The 23,196-nt window shown below is 35.2% G+C and overlaps 3 long non-coding RNA genes across 4 annotated transcripts; all 3 read right to left on the minus strand.

Annotated features, from left to right (window-relative positions):
- Positions 1 to 243: 243 nt before the first annotated feature.
- Positions 244 to 2,640, minus strand: LOC147509639 (uncharacterized). 2 transcript variants are annotated; one of them, XR_015218547.1, is made up of 3 exons: positions 2,571 to 2,640; positions 2,384 to 2,463; positions 244 to 530 (listed from the first exon to the last, which is right to left on the minus strand). It is a non-coding gene; the product is annotated as an uncharacterized LOC147509639 (long non-coding RNA). The 2 variants fall into 2 exon arrangements; XR_015218546.1 differs by having other exon boundaries at positions 244 to 2,463.
- A 3,474-nt stretch (positions 2,641 to 6,114) lies between these two features.
- On the minus strand, positions 6,115 to 6,683 carry LOC147509640 (uncharacterized). Its single transcript, XR_015216595.1, has 3 exons — positions 6,587 to 6,683; positions 6,400 to 6,518; positions 6,115 to 6,245 (listed from the first exon to the last, which is right to left on the minus strand). It is a non-coding gene; the product is annotated as an uncharacterized LOC147509640 (long non-coding RNA).
- Positions 6,684 to 20,162: 13,479 nt separating this feature from the next.
- LOC147509641 (uncharacterized) lies at positions 20,163 to 21,058 on the minus strand. The gene is made up of 2 exons (XR_015216596.1): positions 20,941 to 21,058; positions 20,163 to 20,515 (listed from the first exon to the last, which is right to left on the minus strand). It is a non-coding gene; the product is annotated as an uncharacterized LOC147509641 (long non-coding RNA).
- Positions 21,059 to 23,196: the final 2,138 nt, after the last annotated feature.

The raw sequence follows: 23,196 nt of genomic DNA on the forward strand, positions 1-23,196 counted from the left end.
TTCTCTTCTTGTGTTATCAATTATTGAGACTTACAAAAATCAATACCCGTCTATAGTGTGCAAAAGAAATATACCTACTCCAAAAAGTTTTGAAACAATTCCTTATAACTTCCACTGCCACACTTGTACACATAACTTAACATTTCGTGTCATTAAAATAGCCACTAAGTTTAAAGAATCATGTAACAATGATGCCCCATTTCTTAAAACCTTGAATCATAATAATTATAAATAAATTAAACAAGATGAAAGTCTACTCATAGAATAAATTAACACAGTTTAATTAGACAATTTCAGTTTCAGTTGTAACAAAAAGTGTCACATTTTCTTTGTCAACATCATCTCTGAATTAACACTGAAGATTACCCTTAGCACCCCAAGTTCAATGTCCAAGCTCAAGAGCAAACACAAAAAAGAACGAAAAGAAATAAGAAAAGAATTAGTACCTATCCTGGCAAAAAGCACGCCTCTATTGTTTGATCGATCTTTGCCAAGTTTTACATTTCCAAGCTGCTTAGTTTCTTGATGTTCTGCAATACGAAAAAAACACTAATCTGACATAAGTTGTACCCAGAGCAGGTGTCAAGGACATGACAATGTATCTTCAAGCAGTAGTATACCCTAAAAGGGTTGTTATATGTACCAAATACTAAGCAAGAAGAACAATTTGTAGTCATGCTTTTCTTACCAAAAAACCCATCAGAGAATACCTTAGAATCTTATAATTTTATGAAAAATTAGCATACATGCACCTAAAAATCACTTTCATCCATCATCATCATCATCATAGAAACAAGAAGAAAAGAAAACAAACATTTTTAAATAAGTGTGTCCTTGTGTTGCTCATTGTTGTCCTTTTAGAATTTGCAGTAAAAGACAAGCTTTGTTGTGTTTGTGTTAAAAAAAAAAAAAAAAGATATGTCAACAAATAGACCACGAGTTCAGTCTAGGATTGTATGCATGCATCCTTCTACAGGTACTATGAGATGAAAGAAATATGATCAACTTATAAGTAGGTGTAGTTAATAGAAAGTGAATGTTTGAATGATAAAGGTGGCAGGAAGACAACATGAGATATGCATACACACCAGCTGGCCATATTATTTCTATTATTCCCAATCAAAGGGACACTAAAATCAGACTTGGTGCTTCTAATGAAAGTGGTACAGGAAGCGAATCAGTATTAAACACAACACGCAGAAATATGGAAGCTCTTTCGGCAAGTAAAATGAAGGTGGAGATGGTTGTGCTGGAAGGAATCACTCAATTAAGTATCATCAGCACTATGAAACATCAAACAACCCGCCAAAACCAAACCAAGTAGTTTCTAACTAACTCTAGGCCTAATTTCGAAGAAGTGTTAATGTCTCTTGTCTTGTCTATCTACCATTCCCTCCACATTCCAATACAACCTTCCATTTCCAACACACAGGGTGTGTTTGTTAAATTTTAACTCATGGAAAGGAAAGGAAATAAAATGGGTGGTCCACTATGGAATGGAATGGAAAGGAAATAATTTTAAATGGTATGTGTTTGGTAAATTGGGGAAAGGAAAGTAAAAACTGGGGAAAGGAATAATCATGTTTGTTTGCAAAAGCTATGGAAATGAATAATTGTATTGTTGAGTGGAGTGTATTAGTAGTAAGTCCCTATTTATCTATTTCCTTTCCTTTCCTTTCCTTTCCACAAAATTTTCAGGGATTAGCTAAAGACACAAAACCTTTTCCATTTGTTTCCATATGGAAAAGCCCATTTCCTTTCCATAGATAAACAAACGCCTTAAAAACTATGGAAAAGGTGGACCACTCTTATTTTCCTTTCCTTTCCATAGTGTTTCCATCATAACAAACACACCCACATAGTGAAGCTACATCAAGAACTAGTCCATCACCGTGTTCTTTATCAACCCATAAACAACATACTAATCGTATATTTAACCAAACAACCAAAAAAGTTACTTCTTTGCCAACCCCATAACAACATACTCCCCATGAAAATTCTTCATACGAAAATTTTATCAATTTATTAAACAATGCAAGAACTCTATCCATACCCAATTTATACTAGCAAAACAATTCAAGCAATTCTTCACTTAACTCATTATAAAACCCACTGACTTAACCAAACAAAGAAAAATATGAAGACTACAAACAAAATATAAATTAAAACAACACATACCCTGATACCCACTTTATTATTTATGATTGGAAGCAATATTTTGCATCTTCAAGTATCAATTAAGTATAAATTAGTGGTGGTGAGGATGGGCGTTCAAGAACAGGTGTGTTAAATTAATTAAGAACTTTTAAAAAATTAAAGCCTTAGCTAGTTAAAAACCAAATTTCGAAAAATTGAAACCCTAGAACCCAATACAGTGTGTTACCTTGCCAAAAGGCCAACCTTCTTGAGTAGATCGAGTAACTCCTGTGCTAAATTAAGTGCCGAACAACTTCTCAAAACACCCTAAATAGTCGAAACAAAAATCAAACATTGTTATGAATTGAAAGGAGAAAGGAAGGAGAAATGGGAGGAAGAACAAAATAGAAGAACATAATTAGATGGCAACTTACCCCCAATGACCAACGGCAACCACAATTTAAGTTTTTCTTTTTCCCTCTGCATTTTTTTTCTTCGTTCTGTGTGAGATGAGCTCGACAGTGAAAATAGTCCCTCGTATAATTTCGCAGGGTGTGTTTGTTAAATTCTAACTCATAAGGGAAGGAAATAAAATGGGTGGTCCACTATGGAATGGAATGGAAAGGAAATAATTTTAAATGGTATGTGTTTGGTAAACTGGGGAAAAAAATAATCATGTTTGTTTGCAAAAGCTATGGAAAGGAATAATTGTATTGTTGGGTCATGGGTGTATTAGTAGTAAGTTCCTATCTATCTATTTCATTTCTTTTCCTTTCCACAAAATTTTCAGGGTCAGCTAAGGACACAAAACCTTTTCCATTTCTATGATTTTGTTTCTATATGGAAAAGCCCATTTCCTTTCCATGGGTAAACAAATGCCTTAAAAACTATGGAAAAGGTGGACCACTCTTATTTTCCTTTCCTTTCCTTTCCATAGTGTTTCCATCATAACAAACACACCCGCAGTGTTTTAATTTTTAACATTTTCATTTTACCATTGGTAACGTTTCTGTAAGTGTCACCTTAATATATCTAAATAAATGTTACAAATAAATTCTATTACTATACACAAACTAGCCATTTGGCCCGGCCTATGGCCGGACTTACTACATAGATAGCTAATGACTCAAAAGTCTAAAGTCTACTTGAATAAATAATATATGTATATTGATAGCTAATGATTCATTGCTTATAATATATGTATAGTTTGTTTGAAGGGTTTATGTTTTTCTAATTTTTTTTAAGGGGTTTAGTTTCTAGTTTTGGGTTACTATTGTTCCTGTTGCAATAAGTTGTCAGGTTGCCGATGAAGGAGTATGGGACCTAGCAGCACCTTCTGGCGAATGTTTGCGTCGCGGGTTTTCTCTAAACCTAAAGATTGGGAGTTGTACTGATCCCATCAATTATTGTTCAAATGTTGCTGGTTCTAGCAACATGACATTCTGCCCAGAGCCTATTCTAGAGGATTCAACGATAGATACATTTACCGAGTCCACAGATTCACCAAGGTATAAAGCATTAAGCTCAAAATCAGATGACCATCAAACAATGTGCAACATTGGCTAAAAGGTTAAGCTTCAACAACCAAGTTAAGCAAGCTATTCAGTAATCAGTAAATCATACTAAAAGAAAGCTTGTAGCAGAATATGAGACAATGGGCTGAACACAATCAATTCAAAGAATATAGGTAAAACAACACCACTATAAGGATGTTTCTATAACCACCATGGAAATATAGCCAACATATAATATGATATGTTCGTTGAACAACCAACTAAAAGAGTCCAATGAAATTGACTACCAACGTATGTTGCATATTGGAAAGACAATTGACAAAATGTGTTTGTTACAGTAAGCTTCATCACAAATAGTTTAAATGAAAGACAATGACCGAAGAGTGAGTTTAATGTAGGTATATTATCCCTTGGAATAACAAAAATATTTAATAAAAGTAACTTTCAACATATAACTTGAGCATTTTTTTTGTATGTCTGCAACGTAAAATTTTTGGCGCACTTCATTATATATGTCAGGAGTCCATTGATGAGTCAATCACAATCTGTCCTACAATAAGAATAATTTTAAGCGTCAGTTATTTATTATTTCAATATTTTATTTATGACCATTATTGAATGAATAAATTACTTGAATTCCTAGACATTATTTCTTGGCATTTGGTTCTTCATCCTCTTGTTTGATTTTAATGCGTTGTTTTTCAAGATAGTAATAGAATATGTGAGATGTATACCAAAATGTAACAAAAACATTTTACAGGCAAAACTAAGAGAAACCTATGCAAATGTTCCCTGATAGATACACATATTAATATAAAAGAATAATACTACAACCTTAACACAACAATATCAAGAGGCGAGTACCAATTTAAACTAACTAATATAAGAATGTTTTCTACTATGTATTTTATTTTTCCCAAGCAATGTGTTCATTCCATTTCTTTCTTTATAGTTGAATGTGTTCCGCAGTTGTTGGCTTGTTGGCTTCAGTACTGCCAAAGAAACTTGAAGTTTCCTTCAATGTCATGTCTTGTAGCAATCAGTGGCCAATACCACCCGTATCAGGTTTCAACTTCTCTCCATTTTGAAGGGAAATCGATCAATTACAGAGTATCTCCAACATGCCAAGTCCTTGGCTGATTCCCACTTCGAACCAACCAACCAAAACAATTGCCTTTGAAAAAAGACAACTACGATAAAATCCCCCACGTTCAAATTTTCTTCAAATAGACCTAATAGAAAAACAAAGAAATTAAAAAAATTCATTGTAGATCTATATACCATTAAGTCACTACCAACAATGCACATTAATCTTCACATCTCTTTTATAAAGAAGCAAGTTCAACACTACCACACAACATGTACATATAATCGTAAAAATCCATGTGAGAAAACTATAAGTTAAAGAGATTGCCTATACCATGTTAGAATATAATATAACATAAAAACGTGAATAATCTAGGAACAATGCTAAGCAAGTGCACACACCTGCTCGATATATTATCATCCTCATGCATCATCAGTAGCCAACGAACCTTATCACCAACACATATAGGAACTTTGGACGTTAAATGTGCCAAAATATAGGTAGAGAGGAACACCTTGTTAGCTGCATTCAATGACTTATATCATAAATACCCCAGAGAGTTTTTCCACTATACATTTAGTGGAGGGGCAAAGTTCAAAATAGCATCATCAACCACACTCAAAAACATTGCTAGCAAGTCCAGCTACTGCTTGATTCGTTACCCCCTAACCCATGATGAATCATGTAACTCCTAGCTTCCTACTTATATATTTGACCATATTAAGACAATACCAAGGTGCATGTCATCTGCCATCAACTATGTCAAGCCCCAAATTTTATAATGATTGATTACCAAAGACACATGGCATCTACAGTCATTATGAAACTTGGGACGTGATCGGACCAACTAAGCAAAACCCAAACTAAACAAAGACAGAATAATCTTACAAAAATTTCAGCAGAGTCTCCTCTGTATTTTCAACATTTCATAAACTTAAATCCTGTCATAACTTGAAAATCATAACAATATAGATATCTCATTGTTTAATCCAGTTACTTAACTGTCTCGACGAATGCCAGAACAGTTAAATAACCCTTACGCCTCGACACAATTTAGTTCCTTCCCTAAGAAGGCATTAGTTTCTCCAGCGCGTCTAAAATGTACTAAAAAATTGTATAATTTACATCATGACTGTTAGTTACCACAGCCAAAAGTTGGCCCTATAACGTTGATTCAATACAATATTTTGATATTTTCAATCAAATTCAAGAAAGTTGCATGCAATAGTTCAATGTTTTTGAAAAAGGAGTGACTTTTGCTTCTGAATAGACCCCACACGGAGCAGGAAACACCCCTCCCTTAATTATTCCCAACTCATCTGAGGAACTAAACCATGATAGAAAACTTTAGGATAAGAAAACATTTCAATATCACATTGAAAATATTCCAAACTCTTAATATGTACCTCCCTGGGTGAAAGTTCTCGACTCCCAGATCTTCATCCCATATAAATATGTAATCATAGATGGAGACTACATCAGGGTGAAGAAACCGCTTTGCGAACCACCTGGCAAAGAAACATAGTATGCAAGATCAGGGTTTATTGTTCTGTTAAGTTGACCATTAATCAAAGTGGTTTGGGCATAACGCTAATTGCATAATGCCCTGAACCTTTCATATTCATCTCCCCAAGGAGTACTATGGATGAGTTGGAGTTTTACCATTTTGTTTGGTTATGAGCAACGATATGTATGGCCTTGTTACTCCACTCAAGATCTTGCCACCCGTCCACATTGCAATCATAGTGGAATAGAATAACAGTGAAATTTTCTGAAAAGAACTGAAATTTTTGAGATTAGATGAAAAATATTTTGCTTTAAATATCTAGCACGTTGATTAAAGAAATACCTTCTGAACAATGGTGTCAACATTTTCCTTCTGTTTAATACCAGCTGAAATTGCTAGTAGATTTCAATGACTTTGATGTTCAACCTGAAACGCGAAGGTTGCACACAACATCAACAAACATAGCATAACCACCAATGACCAGACTGGCATATCTCAGACAAAATTAAATGTAGAAACAATATGGGAAATATAAGACTAATAAGAGTGTCAACTGTAGACTGTAAAAATGTCTACCCTTGGTTACCAATACATAACTAAATAGTTCAGAGACTTCGAGGTGTCATTTGATGATTTCCATATGTAGCTCAAACTATTGGCCAATGTCGGAACCCAGAAAAAAAAAGGAAAAACAGAAAACCTTGAACTTGCATTATTCAGTGTGAGAAGATGATGAAATCTAGAAGGCTTAAAATCGCTTCCACAATCATCAAATAGGATCCCAGTATCTCCAGTCACTACTTACTCTTTATCTTCTCTATATTTAGGACTTCATTCTCAAATCCCTATCTTCCACTTTTTCCCCGGTGAAGGTGGGAACCGAACCCAAGACCTTGGGCCCAACCATTCCAAAATCGACCAGTAGATAACTACATAATATCTTAACATGCATGCTATAATCAAGTATCCATTAAACTTAAGGTACTTAGGAGAGAGAGCGAGAGAAAGCGAGAGAGATCCCTCAAAATGAAAAAAGACAATCCAGTCCAAAAGATAGTTTGAAACTATAGCTTTCACAATTATCAAAATAGGTACAAGTATCTCCAACCAATACATAATAGATAAACAGGGTTTGATATGGTTTAATAAAAATCCCAAGTTTACAGTAAAAAAAATTTGGATCTCGTAACGAAATGTAGATGAATTAATCCTTAACAAAATCTTGGCTGCATGACTTTGTCTTTCTTTTCTTTTTTTTTGAAACTCAGCCATTATTTTTTTTTGTGGCATTGCTTCTATCTAATTTTTTTTAAAACTATAAATTTCGGTATCTGTAACCAATGTATTAGCTTGTAACATTCAAATTAGCTTGAGTTAATCTATACCGAGACAACAAAAAACTCGGTTAAAAAAGAAGGTACTAATGCTTCTCAGCTTAGTGAACTTGACGTGTAACCGGGGTTAAATCAACTGTCTTGAATAAAAGGACGACACCAAATTGGTAAACTATTTGAGTGAGCAAAAAATTAATATTAATCCTAAATATGATAGGTTTACACTTTAGAAAGTCTTAGATTATATATCTAATAAGCGAGCTACTTTTATATAGGCCAGCTACATACAACAATATGAAAGACACCAATATCAACCAAACTTGATTATTTAGTTATCATCTTCGTAGCACCAAACTTTCTTTTCTAACCATTCTTTTAGATCATGCTACTCCTCGCATTTCATGAGTCGGAGAAGATGATTGTTACGCTAGGGTAAATCAAACAAACATACCAACTCATAACACAGTTTATTGTTTAAAGGCGGTGAGGAAGTACCTTGATCAGTATCCATATGCTTTATTATCAATCGCCTTTGAGGCACCACTGAAACCTAATGTATTTGGACTTCCATTTCAACAAAAGATTAATTTGCAAAAAGTTAAAGAAAGTCAAATACAAAGCATTAACATGATATTGATTAGTATGGTATCTAAAATGCTTGCAGGAACAACTATAACATGATCTTAAAGATGAATACATGCATCATATGAAAAGAAATTCATTCCAAATCATGAATTTAAACTCTACCCTTTAAATCACTACATAGGAAGAAAGAAAAAAAAAAATCCAAACTCCACCTTATTGAAAGAAACCAAAACTTTTGGGGAACCAATTCCTAGTAAAAAGAAACCAAGAGTCTAATAAATTAGCTAGAGAAGGGTAAGAAATAATGTAATAATTCCTCTGTTGGCATATTAGCATAGACTTGGGTCTCGGACTCATTACTATTTTCTTCCTTAGCATTTAGTCAAGCACCTATGAGGCAGATTAATAATGATGATTGGGGTTGCAAACCACAACAAATAAGTTACTCCTTGTCAAGCTGGTCTTATTGTATTATGATGGTTTATTCTCACCATGTGTAAAATTCAAAACATGCATAAGTTAGTTGCATTATGAACAAACTCACCTGGTTAAAATAATGAGCGATCTAATCACTTAGTGGTTGAGAACTTACACTCCAAACACAACCCGTGGAATGCACAAAGTGCATATCCCAACCGCTTGAGAATGGTGTGCGTGACCCAAGAATGGCCGCAGTAGCCACAACAACAATCTCAATACTGAAGTAGATATGTAATCTCCAATCCTATGAGACAGTATATAGGTTTATCTATGCAGTACGTCTACCAAACTACTCATGAGAAATATGGCATAATCTTTTAATTGCTAGAATAACACAACACGTAAAGCTCCCAGAAAATCATTTAACAACACTGACTTGTTAGTTAAACAAATGCCTATAATCATTTTAATGTAATGATTAGTAGTATTGTTAAAAAATTGTGACATTAGGGGACGTAAACTAATTAGTTTAACTAACACTACTTTCCCTCCTCTCTATCGTTAATTTAGTGACAAACCCCTTTGTAAAAAGTGGTGCTAACTGACCAACAGTCACAACGTTTATCTAATCAACTAAGTTTAAAAGAAAACCAACCTGCATACCTTCTTGTTTAAGTAAAAATTATGTATGGAGAATGATCATATTTGTTTCATGAACCATGACTTAATTACAACTTTAACAACTAAAAAGTGAAAGTGACACTTAAATTCAATCTAGCTAAGTAGTTCATATGGTCTTTAAACGACCTGAATAGCAATTCAATAAATTCCATGAAGGTTAAAGAGTAAAAAAATGGTATCGAGAGAACACCCAACTTGATGTGATATCGAGAGATCAAGGAATGACACATATCCAATATGCTATGAGAGAGTTTCGTGGAGAAGGCAATAGTAGAAGATGGTTTCTAAAAAGACGAACTAAAAGAGAATGACTCTATGCAAAGTTAGAAAAAAAAAAATCAATAAAACAGCAGCACGACTATGAATCTCTGCAGGTGAACTTATTAGTGAGTTATGGCCTAACTTAGGCTAGAGAAAGGAAGACCTCTAACAATGAATAAGCTGTCTTTCTTTCACTCGTAAGATAATATCTCTAATTAGAACTTCAACAATATAACTATAATTATAAGTTCATAAAAATTCATATGCACTAATAGTTTAATAACTAATAGTTATATTTTTGTCATAAGGACTCTCGGGAAGCACGTTTATATTAGTAAAACTATTCACGTCATTCAATTATTCTAGGTAATGACATTGCAACCATTAACACATCTCACAAACTGAGGAAGCCAAAACCTCAAGGCATGATCCAAGCACATATTTAGCTTAGAAACCTAACTTAAGAAGCAATTAAAGTGAGCAAAGGTTTGCATTGAGGGCCGTGTACGTTCTTGAATCTTGACTAATTGAGTGATTCAGTACTGCGCATTTGTCATTCATATATATTATGTCTTTTTTTTCCTTTTTCTTAAGATTGATCGATCAGTACTAACGTCGTTTAGATAGGGTGCATATTACCATTCCAAATTCTAAGCCATATATTGATGATCGTTATAATAAAATGAACTACATACAAACTCACCTGGTGAGGAACTCGAAGATAGGGTGAGAGGAAAGGATAGGAGATCGATCACCATTAGCAATTTATAGGATATCTGGCTGAAGATCCTCATAAGTGATTATAGGGATCTTTGACTTGAAGGTATCGCGGTCGTCAGTTGCTCCTCCCAATTTGTATCTTCTGAGAAGCTCGGTGTGAGCATTTTGGGTCAATATTTGGGCCAACACCTTCTCTTGAACGAAATCAACATTTTTGGTAATTTCTTGAATGAATTGAAGAGCCTTGGCGTCTTTTTCAATAGTAGCAGCAGCGGGGTCGATAGGTCGGTTCAGCAAAAGTTGTGTTTGCAATTATAGGAAACATCATAACTCCCACCCACAAACTCCACTGCATTGTCACAATCCGGAGTTGGGCACCACTTAATTCTTTTTTTAACTTCAACATATGATCGAAGCAGGAAACGCAAGTACTTCCACTGCTCTTCATCAGAAACTAATTTATTCACCAAATTGTCACCCACAACAACAACACATTTAATCTCAGGGCATCTCATTGTTAAACATCCAGGGCCATCATTAATTGAAGTAGTAATGTATCCCTTCCAGCACAACTTACAAAACAAATGACCACATGCAACACTAACCATATCTCTATGAAGAAAGTAATCAAAACAAATTCTACAATTATCAAAATTAGAGTCACCAAAGTTGAAGATAGCTTTGAACTCACATTTGGCCTCACATTTATAACCCAAGAACACCATCGTCACCACCGACGACAGGGCTAAAACTTGCCCAATGACAGAAAACCAACCACTTATTCTCAAAGAATAGATAAATCTCTTCCCGTTAGTGAAGAAGCTGATGGCAAATGAACTTCAATCTGATAAACGAAGTTGTTCCAGTAAAGTGGACAATCCGAAATTTGAAATTTTAAGATTCTCATTCTCATCTAATAGTCCTGCAGTCAATTTTTCTTTATCCACTTTACTCCAGCAGCTAACAACATATCTTGGGCCACTACTGGCTTTAACAATCACTGAAAAAAAAAAATTTATCAGTTAAACAGTCGCTCATCAATTTTGATGGGAACCAAGTGCAAGCGCATGAAATACTTATATCGCTCATTATCAAGAGGTCGAAGAACTTCTCCAATAATTTGGCCAGCACTCTGAAGAGACTTCAAATCATCTCCAGTTTTAGCATACTCCTTTTTTGCAGCTCTCAAAGCTTCCCTCCCTGCATATTCAACATTCACAGTCTTAAATCAATGACGTGGATCCAATTTTTCTCCAAAGTTAATTAAAAAAGTGTTCTTTCCAACTTAAAACACTCACGTGTTTAAATTCTCCGTAATTCTTATCATCAAACATAAAATTCTTCTTACTCTAATAACTAACAATTTGTTAATTCAAGAAATAAAAAAGCTAGGGTTTGTGTAATTGAGTGAGAGGCTAAAAAAGGAACCTGTTCGAGTTTTGGCTTCAAGTTCTTTGTGATGCAATAGTTTTTTTACGGTAGTCTGTTACGAACGTGCACCAACGTGCTGCCACAACATCTTGTTCACCACCACCACCACCACCACCACCACCTTGTTGTTGTTCCATGTTCAGATTCAATAAGAAGCTAACACCCGGTTTAGTTTATAAAATAACAACTCTGCCTTGTTTAAGAAGTGATGCGATTTGGGCTTCTTTTTTGTGGTGCCTGAATTAGACAGTTTGGTAGTAAAATCAAAATTTTAGTTGCGCTTTGCGATCGTCTTGAGAGATTTGAGAGATGTTGGCAGAATGGTAGCCATCATTTTTTTGGGAGAGAGAAAAGGGATGACGTGTTTCATTGGGAGCATTCTCAACTACTCAGTATTAATGGTCTTTGATTAGGTGACGGTTACAATCATTTCCAACGGAACACAAATGTTAAAAAATTTATAAGGGTTGCATAAGTGTTACTAATGAAAATTGTGAAATGTTGCAAAATCACCCAAATGGTGTAGTATTTACCGCTTTCATAGTTTTAAGCCCACGAAGGCAACTTTGGTTTAGGCCCACAAAGGCAACCATTTATATCTTATTGGCTTGGTCATATTTTGACCCGACTTGTGGGTCTTAGATAGATTAAACTCTTAACCGTAAGGAAAAGCTCGAATGGTGGGTTGACACGCAAGACACCAAACATTTTGTCAACCCCACCTCGTCGTCTTCACCCCAAGAGTCATGTACGCACACTTTGGGTGGTAATTTCTAAACCTTCTCGCTACAAAGTGTAAGAGGATACTTGTGTGCTACTAAGCATGCTTGGATGATTGTGTGATTTACGTTTCAGTCTCATCTTTACATTAACGCTAAGGCTAAACCCGAGCCCTAAAAGAACAGAAAGTGGGATTAAGCCCCACTTTAGAACGGACGTTGCATGAACTGTTTGTTACATAGACCAAACTAAAAAGATAAAATCAATCAAGGAGAGCCAATCTAGTCACGTCCATCAGGACAAACATCTAGCACGAACAAAGAGAGTAATGAACTACTATTCCATATTCTAGTGGACCAACCACCTTACTCACTCCCTCCCCCAGAAATACCGTGAGTGAGATTCTTGGTGGCACACCATCTGGTGAAGTGACAATCTTCCCTCTTGACGCATGTAGAGCCAAAATCCTAGATTAGCGGCCAATATTCGATTTGAACAGGGCATAGTATCTAATCTACAGACATTGCATGCAAACTTTTCAAAAACTTCAAAGGCACAAATGAATTTCTGCAGATTGTGCATCATTCTTGTTTGAGCATCCATGATTTATCAATATGCATTGCCACCGTCATGGAATTATAATGCAAACCCAGAGCCATGTTCTTGTTGTGGTAGTCCGTATCATTGGGCGTCTCAATGCACATCATATACCGAGTTCGAGCCTCCTATGGAATTTTATTACGATTACGAACCTCAATTTTCAAATTTCCATAGTACCCAATACACCCCAGAGTTTTCTAATCATGCAGACAATTCATAGAATTCCACCACAAATAGTCAACCATCATTCATGTATCCATATGGTCAGTCAGAGTGCGGTTTCACCCAAATCCCATTACCATTCACATCACCATCCATATCAAATTTATATTCCACTCCACCATCTATCACAGACCAACTTTACCAAGCAATGGTCGAGCAAATAATTCAAATATAACAAATAGCAAAGACCTTATGTTATCTCCAATCCATTTCAATCGATACCACATATGAGACTAATATTCTTCCCACCAGTCTAGAACCCAACCAAAAAGAGGAACAAGGTGTTGCTATAATGGAGCCAATTGCTAAAGCCCATCCTGATATTTATGACTAATTAAAACCATATCATGATCCACTTGACTATCGTATGAATTCCAGATTCTATAATGATAACTATACGCACGAGAACACTTAAACAAAAGAAACTCTAGAACCTGTGTTGGAGAGTAACTTGACAAACTTGGACGATGACATTGAGAAAATTTATGATGTTCTAGATAAAGAGGACAAAGAAAATGAAATGCCTGGAGAAGAGGATATAAATTCTATAGTGGAAAATGGATCTAACTTTAGTTTGGCCGTTAAAGACTTATCGATGGAACAAATTTGTGACATCTTTAAATAGCCGATATGAACCACAAATTTGTGGAAATTCTAAAGCTAGATGAATAGTTCCCTGAGTCCTCGAGATCATATGAAGAACCATCACCCGACCATCATTCCCCCGAGTTAATACCTCTTGAAAGCCAACCTCCATTCATAAAAAATTCACCAAAATTTGAGGACTGCACCACTAAACCATTTCAAAGAAACCTCAAGCTCACATTTAAGCCAATTGCCTTTGAAATCCTTCATAATTTTCTAAACCTTCACAATAAAGAAACTTTGCCCAACATACAAACTCTCGAGACTATCATTCCAGTTGAGAAAAGCCCCGCATTGATTGAAGTGCTAGAAAAAGAGGAAATAAAATCTAAGGTGAAATATGAGTTCTTGAGAGCATACGATGATCCCTTTATTCAAGTGGTTGAAAAACCCAGTTTACCATATGTCGCATCATTTAAGACTTATGAAGAACAACTACTACCACACTCACACTCTCTTGGACATTTTAAACATGACGGGTTACTGTATAAGTTCCATGATGGTTTGCATAAGCTTTCTTTTATCATTCTGCATTTCACACTCCAAATGCATCATTTCATTCTGTTTGGGGGTAAATGCTTTCATATATTTTTCTGTAAAGATCCCCAACTGTTTAGACTACTAGTATATAGTTAATATCATATCATCCTTCTCATATGCATAGTCTTGGGGAATCTGACTTAAAACGACCCTATATATAGTCTTGAATATCTGACTATAAAAGATTCACGTTATATTTTCTCGATGCATTCCATGGGAATACATTATAAAAGTAACCAGACCACTCCACTTGGAGTGTGTGGTTGTAAGTGCCAGAGCTTTGAGTCCATGTATACTTGTATATTCCTTGTTAACACTTTTACTCGTAGTTTGAGTAGTGTACCTTTATGGAGCAAGTATACAATTTTCTTTTTCTTTATTTTACACTTCTTTTTAGAATATCTTTTCTATTCCTGTCATTTACAATTCCTATCTTTATTTTTATTTTCCTGTTTTCTGTCTTACATAAGTTCTTTCATTCAATCTTTACTATTGACGCTTGAGTAGTCTTTCCTCTATAAAGAAGAGATGCAAAACAAAGTAGAGGTGAGATGGTGATTGCGTGAAGGTGACTTATGGTTAATTTTCATGGTTGTTTAGCATGCTTCATCTTATATAGGCATGCCAAACCATGGGATGGTTGGCAACTTGAGCATTTTTATTTCAAAAACTTTTTCCTTCTGTGGGCGATTTCTAGTTGTTTCGAGTTTCGTCTTACAATCTAGTTAGAATAACTTTAACTAGGGCTAACTAGAGAGTAGGAGAGGAGAGACTAGATTATCTAGAAATAGAGCTATTCCTCTGCACTAGATTTGCCTACTTGCAAAACAAGAGGTGGAAGATCTAGGGAGACCAAACCATGGGATGGTTCACAATTTGAGTCACCGGCCTAAATTCAAAAATCTTTTCATTTTATTAGGAGGATCACTCTCCTCATAGTGATTTTTCTTAGTAATTTTCTCTTTTTCTGTTATTGTTTTAAGTAATTTAGGAACAAAAACCTAAAAAGCTAAAAAGAAAAACCCTTCTCTCACCCTTTCATAAATGTTTGTTTTTCTCCATGCTTATAATAGAAGATTCTCGATACAACACTCGTTATATGATTTTCTAAAAACACGGGCAATGGATTCCACATAGTCCAACCCTTAGAAGTACGTAATCTCCATTCTTCTAAGAGCGGTTTGAGGATTAGTTATGTGTTACTAAAGGTCGCCCATATCACCATGATATTTGTACGAGACGTCTTAAGTCTTATACAGTAAATCCCACAACACACATAACTGAAGCCATAGTCTGACTGGATTGGGTTCAATAAAGAGCCCACACGAAAGTTGCCTAAGATCACCTGTTATGGTTTGTTTTTCAAACTTAGCTTTAAAAATCACAGCTTTTGTACGAGTTATCTTTATAACATCTCTACATAGTTTTCAAAACTTAAGGATATAAAAATTAAAATTTTACGTCCCAGAGTAACCAAAATGATACTGGATAAACGTATAATTTTATTTTCTTGTATAAACTCTTTATATGGTTAGAGATACATTTAGATTGAAAAAAACAAACCAAAAATACACACACACACACATTTCATATAGATAGTTGTTTACATACTTGCATTTCCCATCTTTTTATTTCTTAACTTCTATGTATAATTCTATATGCATGTTAAGTATTTCATGGGAGAATAATTACATAAATCTCTAGTATAATAAACATAGTACATCTTCTTCTATATCTATCAAACCACGCTCCAAACTTGTTTGGGGGTGGTATATTCTCATCACGAAGAACAGAGTACATGTTACTGCCATTTTTGCTCATGTTCCTATGGTAATCTTATTCCTTTTCTTCATACTTTGAGGACAAATCATATTTTTGTTTGGGGGTGGTATAGTAACATTTTGCAAAAACTAGGCATTTATTAAATAGCAATTTTTTATATTAGATATATTAAGTATATTTCTATATTTATTTCTTTCTGTAAACAAATTTTGAAAAGACCAAAAATATTTTTCTGTTTAGTACTAAACGCCTTGTTTTCCTTTTTCTATGATAAACAAATGGTTTACAAATCTTATTATAACAATAGAGTAAAGATTTATTCTTCAAACTCAGACTAATATACATATAATAGTTTCTGCATCTTTTCATAAACGACATGCATCAGCATTTGATTGTATATAGCAGTTAGTTTCCGAGACTAAGGTTAGAACAGTTAAGTTCCATATCCTGTGAGAATCTAGCTAAAAACATCATATGAATGATTATTGAGTGATGACACAAAGGATGCCCGGATATAGAGATAACACGTCCACTTGCTTGATCACTACGCCATATCCTAGGAGAGAATTTAGGCCATTTTTGGATCGATATAGCCAAATAAACGTTAAAAACCCAAAAAGATAGTTTTTCTTCCCCCTTTGAGCCTTCACCAATTTCTAAAAACCTTTTTATTTCTTCGCCATCAATCCCTGAACCGTTACTACAAACCCAATAAAAAGTGTATCTAGCTGACGAGTTGAGAATTGGATGAACAGTAAAAAGAGAAGCGAAGGTCTTGTACAAAAATATAGTAGTTAGAAGCTTCGAAAAGAAAAGAAAGAAAAGATTTAAAAATCGAAATCTCCCAAAAGTTCAAAATCAAAGGGAGTCGATTTCAAAAGAAACAAAAGCAAAGTTAGAACTCCCAAAAATCAAAATCATATGGAGTCACAAAGCCAAAGGGCTAAAGAATGAATCACAAATTTGGAAACAAAAGAACAAAACGAGGTTCTTCTCTAGTTACAAATATCCTGAAGACCTAGTTTCTCAACTTATAGGAGTTTGTTTTCCCTTCTTTTTTATTTCTAAACCACTACCTTAGCCCCGTAATTCCTAATAAAAGACTTCTAGCTCAACTAGGAATAGGATGGTGTGATAGTAAGTGAATATTGTGATCAATCGACCCCAGTTTCTTTGGACGTCATTCGTGTATGTGAGGAATATAAGTGCCATCTACACTTGAAAAAATGAAAATTGAGTGAATCTATTAGAGAGTTGTGATTGCAACACACCCCTGTGAGAACCCACCTTAAGGACGCTCTCCAAAAGTTTCGGAAACAACTCTGCTTTTGCATTTCATTGCTCATGTTTTGCACGTTTATCTTTAGATGATTAAATTACTATATATATGTTATTCTGAGTTCAAAGGAGCTTTTCTTTATTCCCCTGCTAATGAGATGTATAGACCTTTGAGAATAAGCAAGGAAACAAGACTCTTTGTATTAGATAGATGAAGTTTGTGAGTACCTTCTATGGAAACTCTCACGAGGCTTAAGCTCATCCACTAGGAAATTCCTAGTGGTTTAAGGCCTTGTTGCATATGGTCAATGCAATTGCACTCCGCAAAACGAGACTAGTATAATAAATCACACATTTGTGATCTTAGTTTTCTCTCTCTCATCTTTGCTTGAGAACAAGAAAAATGTTGTTTGAGGGTAGTTGATCAATCCCCAAATGTACATTTTATTACCTTTACAATGCTTCAAATATGCCCTTTTTATGCTTAATGAGCAGACAACTTATACCTTTCGCTACCTTTTGCAGGATACAAGCCATTTAGGACGTATATTCCTAATACGTGCATTTTAGCTCAAAAAGGATTGCTATTGACGCTGCTTGAGAAGATTCAAGTTTATGAGCAAAAATGCCGAAAAGTCAAAGTTAACTGTCAAGTTAACTCTCAAGGACTCAAAGCTAAAAGCTATGGACTCAAGGACTTAAAACCAAATCCAAGAATTCAATTATATGGGCTTAAGTCAAAAGTCTACAAAGCTTAATCTTATCCTCAAGGCGTTTCTAGAAGAAGGGGCAAATATGTAATTGGTGTCCTATATAAACCAAAGAGATGTAGATAAATAGATATCCAATGTCTTAGGGTCCAAACCATTTGGTTTGTTAGGAGTAGAGTAACCTAATTTACATTTAAGCCATTTTAATTTCAAGTCTTTTTATTTGCTTAATTTAGTTTTCATTTGTGTTCTTCAAGTTCTTATTCAAGGTTCTTCATATCAATATATTTCAAGTTTTCTTGATCTTGTTTGTTTGTTTTCTTTCATCTATTTCTCAATCTTGTTTGTTTTCTTTCAACCCAACCCAAACAAGTTGTATTTAATTAATGAATACAACTTGTTCACTTATTTACTAAACAATAAACCCATCTACATACATGTCTTGATCTAAACTACCCAAGTTTTCATATTTTAATCTTATCCTTAGAGCAACTAGTGATTTTAAACATACTTTCATTCAAATCCCACTTGAGAATAAACTAGAGTAAATAGGAAAAGAAGAAGTTTAAGTTGTAGGTTCATTCCCATCTTCTCCTTATCATAGATTCAAGATGAACAACACAACCTAACACCCACCACTTTACTACTCTTCATTATGTTACCTTACGGAAAGAAAACTGTTGATTATCGTTGGGTGTTCAGAAACAAGTTCAATAGTGATGGTTCTTTAGAGAGGTCTAAAGCTCGCGACTCGTTGCAAAGTGATTCACTCAAACATATGGTCAAGACTACATGGAGACTTTTGCACCAGTCGCTAAGATGAACACATTTAGAGTTCTTGTATCTCTAGATATAAATCAAGATTGGAAATTATTTCAGATAGATTTTAATAATGCATTATTACATGGCGATCTTAAAGAAGAAGTGTATATGAGCATTCCACCTAGACATCCGAAGGAGGCTAAGGTTGGATTGGTATGCAAGTTAAAAAAGGATATATATGGACTCAAGCAATCTCCAAGAGCATGGTATGCCAAGCTCAGTTCTGTTCTTGTGATTACCGGTCTTAAGCGGAGTGATGCTGATCTTTCCTTATTTGTTAAATCTAGCAAGTCTGGTTTGGTTATTGTTCTCATTTATGTTGATGACATAGTTATCACAGGTAATGATCATACTGAAATCTCTAAGCTCAAGGATCTACTACACAAGAAGTTTGCCACTAAGGATCTAGGTATTATGAAGTACTTTCTAAGGATCGAATTGCCTATTAAAAAAAGGGCATATTTCTTAATCAAAGAAAGTATGTGTTGGACCTTTTAAGTGAAACAGGAAAGCTTGGGATAAAACCATCTGATTCTCTTACTGACAGTGGAGTCAAGTTAGACAATACCGGTGATCTCTTCATTGACATTGATAAGTATTAGCGATTAGTTGGTAAACTGATCTATTTAACTATTACCCGACCAAATATTTCTTATGCAGTGAGCTTGGTTCACTACAAGAAAGCTGACTTTTAGCCATGGACCAAAACCGTGGGTAAAAGGTTTTAGCCACGGTTATCATCTGTCGCAAGTCCGTGGGGTTTTGACCTATCGGGAAAAGGTTAGCTACAACGAATGACCGTGGGTAAATGCGACGGTCCACGCAACATCTCAAGTCGTAAGAACTTGCCACTGCGAATGACCGTGGCAAACGCCGTTGCAAGTGCCATAGATAATGACAGTGGGAATAGCCGTAGCAATGACCACAGCTCTTGACCGTGGCATAAGCCGTGGCAAGTGCCATAGATAATGATCGTGGCATAATCCGTTGCAATTATTTTTGTGAGAGATAAAAGTTGTGGCATAATCTGTGGTAAAAGTACCTCTGCCACACACATCTTTTTGCGTTATCTATGGACATTGGCCTTGGCTAAAACGTTTTAGAATTAAAAAACAAACAAAAATAATATATATATATATACTAGTTTAATCCACTTTTGCCTTTCAATCCAACTAATAATCCATCCATCTTAATAACAATATTACAAAGAAACCACATTCCCAATCAAAATTCCTTTGCCGAAAAATAGATAAAGAGATGAATATTCATACAAGTAAAAAAAAGAAAGTATATAGCATTTATTACCACAAACTCAATATAATATAAATTTCCAAATATTTTTCAATATATTTCATCACCCCGTACAAGTAATAATGCCTTAGTTCACCTCACACATGTTTCTCCGTTACGTTTTATCATTCCCTTGCACTTGAATACTTTCGAAAATGATTTGAAGTCCTAGCTTCATAGAACCCTAGCCTTAATAACCTTTTCATGAGCATCCACCTACATACAAATACCTACATACAAATGAATCACAAGGAAATGATATTAAAGTCAAAATCCCATAAGTCTAAAAGTTGAAACCTAGATGAATGGAAAAAAGTCGTAGCACATAGCAAGAGCATTTCTATGTGCTACAATTAAAACTTAAATTAGCATCTCACTTTGTTTTTACTTGCTCTAAAAAATACCATCTAAAAGAAATTAAATTAATCAATGGACAATGGTTTCCACTAACTTGGGCTTGACATCTACTCTGCATAACTCGTTGAACTTGGGCTGCTCTACATTGCTTAATTGTATCCAATCAAGTCGCATTCATCATGTGTAAGTGCGTAACATATATTTCTAATTTCTATAAGCTATGTATAGAAACTCCAGAGAAAAAGTGCCACATGTTCTACTAATGTACGTAAAAAGATGAGATGATGGAGATTCTTACCGAGAGAGTGGTTGAACCAGCATGAGAGGTGAGTTGCTACTTCTAAGGCCCTCCTAAACTTTAGAATTGGAGGAATTTTGGTACTTGTCATCCACCTGCAGAAAGTTATATTTGTGTAAATAAAAATCACTAATTGTACTATCCAAATTATGCAGAGACCATCTTATTGTATGTCGTGATCATATTGATTACAATTGAATGGTTACACTATCTGATTGATCTGTTGAAATTGAAACAATTCCCATACATTCATGGAGGACGCGGGCACTCTATATCAGAATTAGTGTTTGCTTCCGGGCAAGGACTGCATTTCCTAAGAAGTGGCAACCCAAAGGAAATAACCGAGTAATCACCGGAATAAGACATATCTCAATTACCTGACAGTAAAGAGATTAACCAGATAAGACAAAACACATATACACAACCATAAATATAAGGAAGTTCGCCATAAGGCCGATTAGAAAATTTCTAAAAGTATAAGTTCGTTACTAACCTTAACTATATTTCCTCTTTTATGTAAATACTAGGGTATGCCTGTGCCTACGGCCCGCGAGGCGTCGACGTGCTTGCGGCGCTACCTCGATGAGCCTTACGGTCGGTCTACGATATACATATATAATAAATATAAAAATGACAAAAGCAAATAACAGAATTTCTGTACCATAGGGAACTGGAAAACGTTTTAGAAGGTAGTATTCCACGACTGACATCGATGAAGAGAACATCATGGCATATCTCCCCTTAGTCCTACATCCAGAGATGTTCCCAAAAGCTGGGAAGTCGTGAATTGTCCATAAGAGAACTACACGCATATTGAAGACATCACCCCTATTAGCATCTTTGACTAGCACTCCTTTATCCCACAAGGATTGCAATTCATGGACCAACGGCAGTAAATAAATATCTATATCATTACCAGGTTGTCATCGTCCCTCAATGAGCAATGCTAGCATAGTGAATTGCGGTTTCATACATAGCCAAGGAGGGAGGTTATATGTGACAAACATCACTGGCCAAGAACTATACGATGTGCTTTGCATTCTAAAGGGGTTGAACCTATCAGTGGCAAGGCCCAATCGAACATTATGTGGCTCAGAAGAAAAGCTTGGGTATGTCCTATCAATGTATTTCCAAGATGTTAAGTCAACTGGGTGACCCAACTCACCATCCCCCAATCTATTTGTGGAATGCCAACACATAGCTTTGGCTACCCAACCGACACCATACATTATCTTCAATCTATCCCCAATTGGAAAGTACCGCAATTGCTTCGCAGGTAGTCTTACACGGTTTTTTCTCTCCTCAATTGTTGCAATTTTATATCTAGACACCTTACAAGTAGGACATTCTTGCAACAATTCATTTTTCTTCCCCCAATATAAAATACAATCATTTGGGCATGCATCGATCTTCTCATAAGTTAACCCCAACTCCTTAACTAATTTTTCAGATCAATACGTGTCTTTCAGAACTTTATTATCCACCGGTAACGCTGCCTTAAGTAACTGAAGCAACTCGGTAAAACTTATGTCTGACCACCCACGTGTAACTTTGATTCTAAACAGCTTTATGACAAACCTTAAGACAGTGAAATTCTTGCAACCAGGGTACAAAGCACTCATGGCCTGTTCAAAGTTCTTATCTAACAATGTCGATTCAGCATCATCAATGCTCGGTGCCTCTCCATTATCAACTCCAAGACCTCCAAGAAATGAATCCAACTCTTCACCACCAAATTCTTCAACCACAGTAGTAAATGCATCATTTATATTCATCTCATGCAGATTAGAGTTCCCATGGGACTCCACATTCGGATCATGTCTTTCTTCACCATGAAATATCCAGTTTAAATATGTTGGGTCGACCTCACGAGTTCGTAGGTCTTTGCTTTCCCTCCATTTTTACACACACTATAAGGACATGTCATTAAGAGTTTGTTATGGTAGTTTTTTACCACAAAGTCCATAAAATATTTTACCCCATTTATAAAACGGGTGTCATGGCAGTCTAAATTGACCCAACTACTTCTGTCATTTGGGAAAAAACCATCCATGACGTATCTACAAATAAACAAGAATCACACAAGTTCAAAAATTATTGATCAGATAACAATTATATACAAGATAAATGGCACGATCCATTCGAAAAAGAATTGTTCTATGAAAAAACATCCATGAAACAAACAGTTAAGGCCAACACTCAAAAGTAGTAACATGATCAAAACTTAACAAATTTCATTCAACCTTATTTTCATAA

The sequence above is a fragment of the Coptis chinensis genome, chromosome 3, assembly GCF_015680905.1.
Source record: "Coptis chinensis isolate HL-2020 chromosome 3, ASM1568090v1, whole genome shotgun sequence".
NCBI lineage: Eukaryota > Viridiplantae > Streptophyta > Magnoliopsida > Ranunculales > Ranunculaceae > Coptis > Coptis chinensis.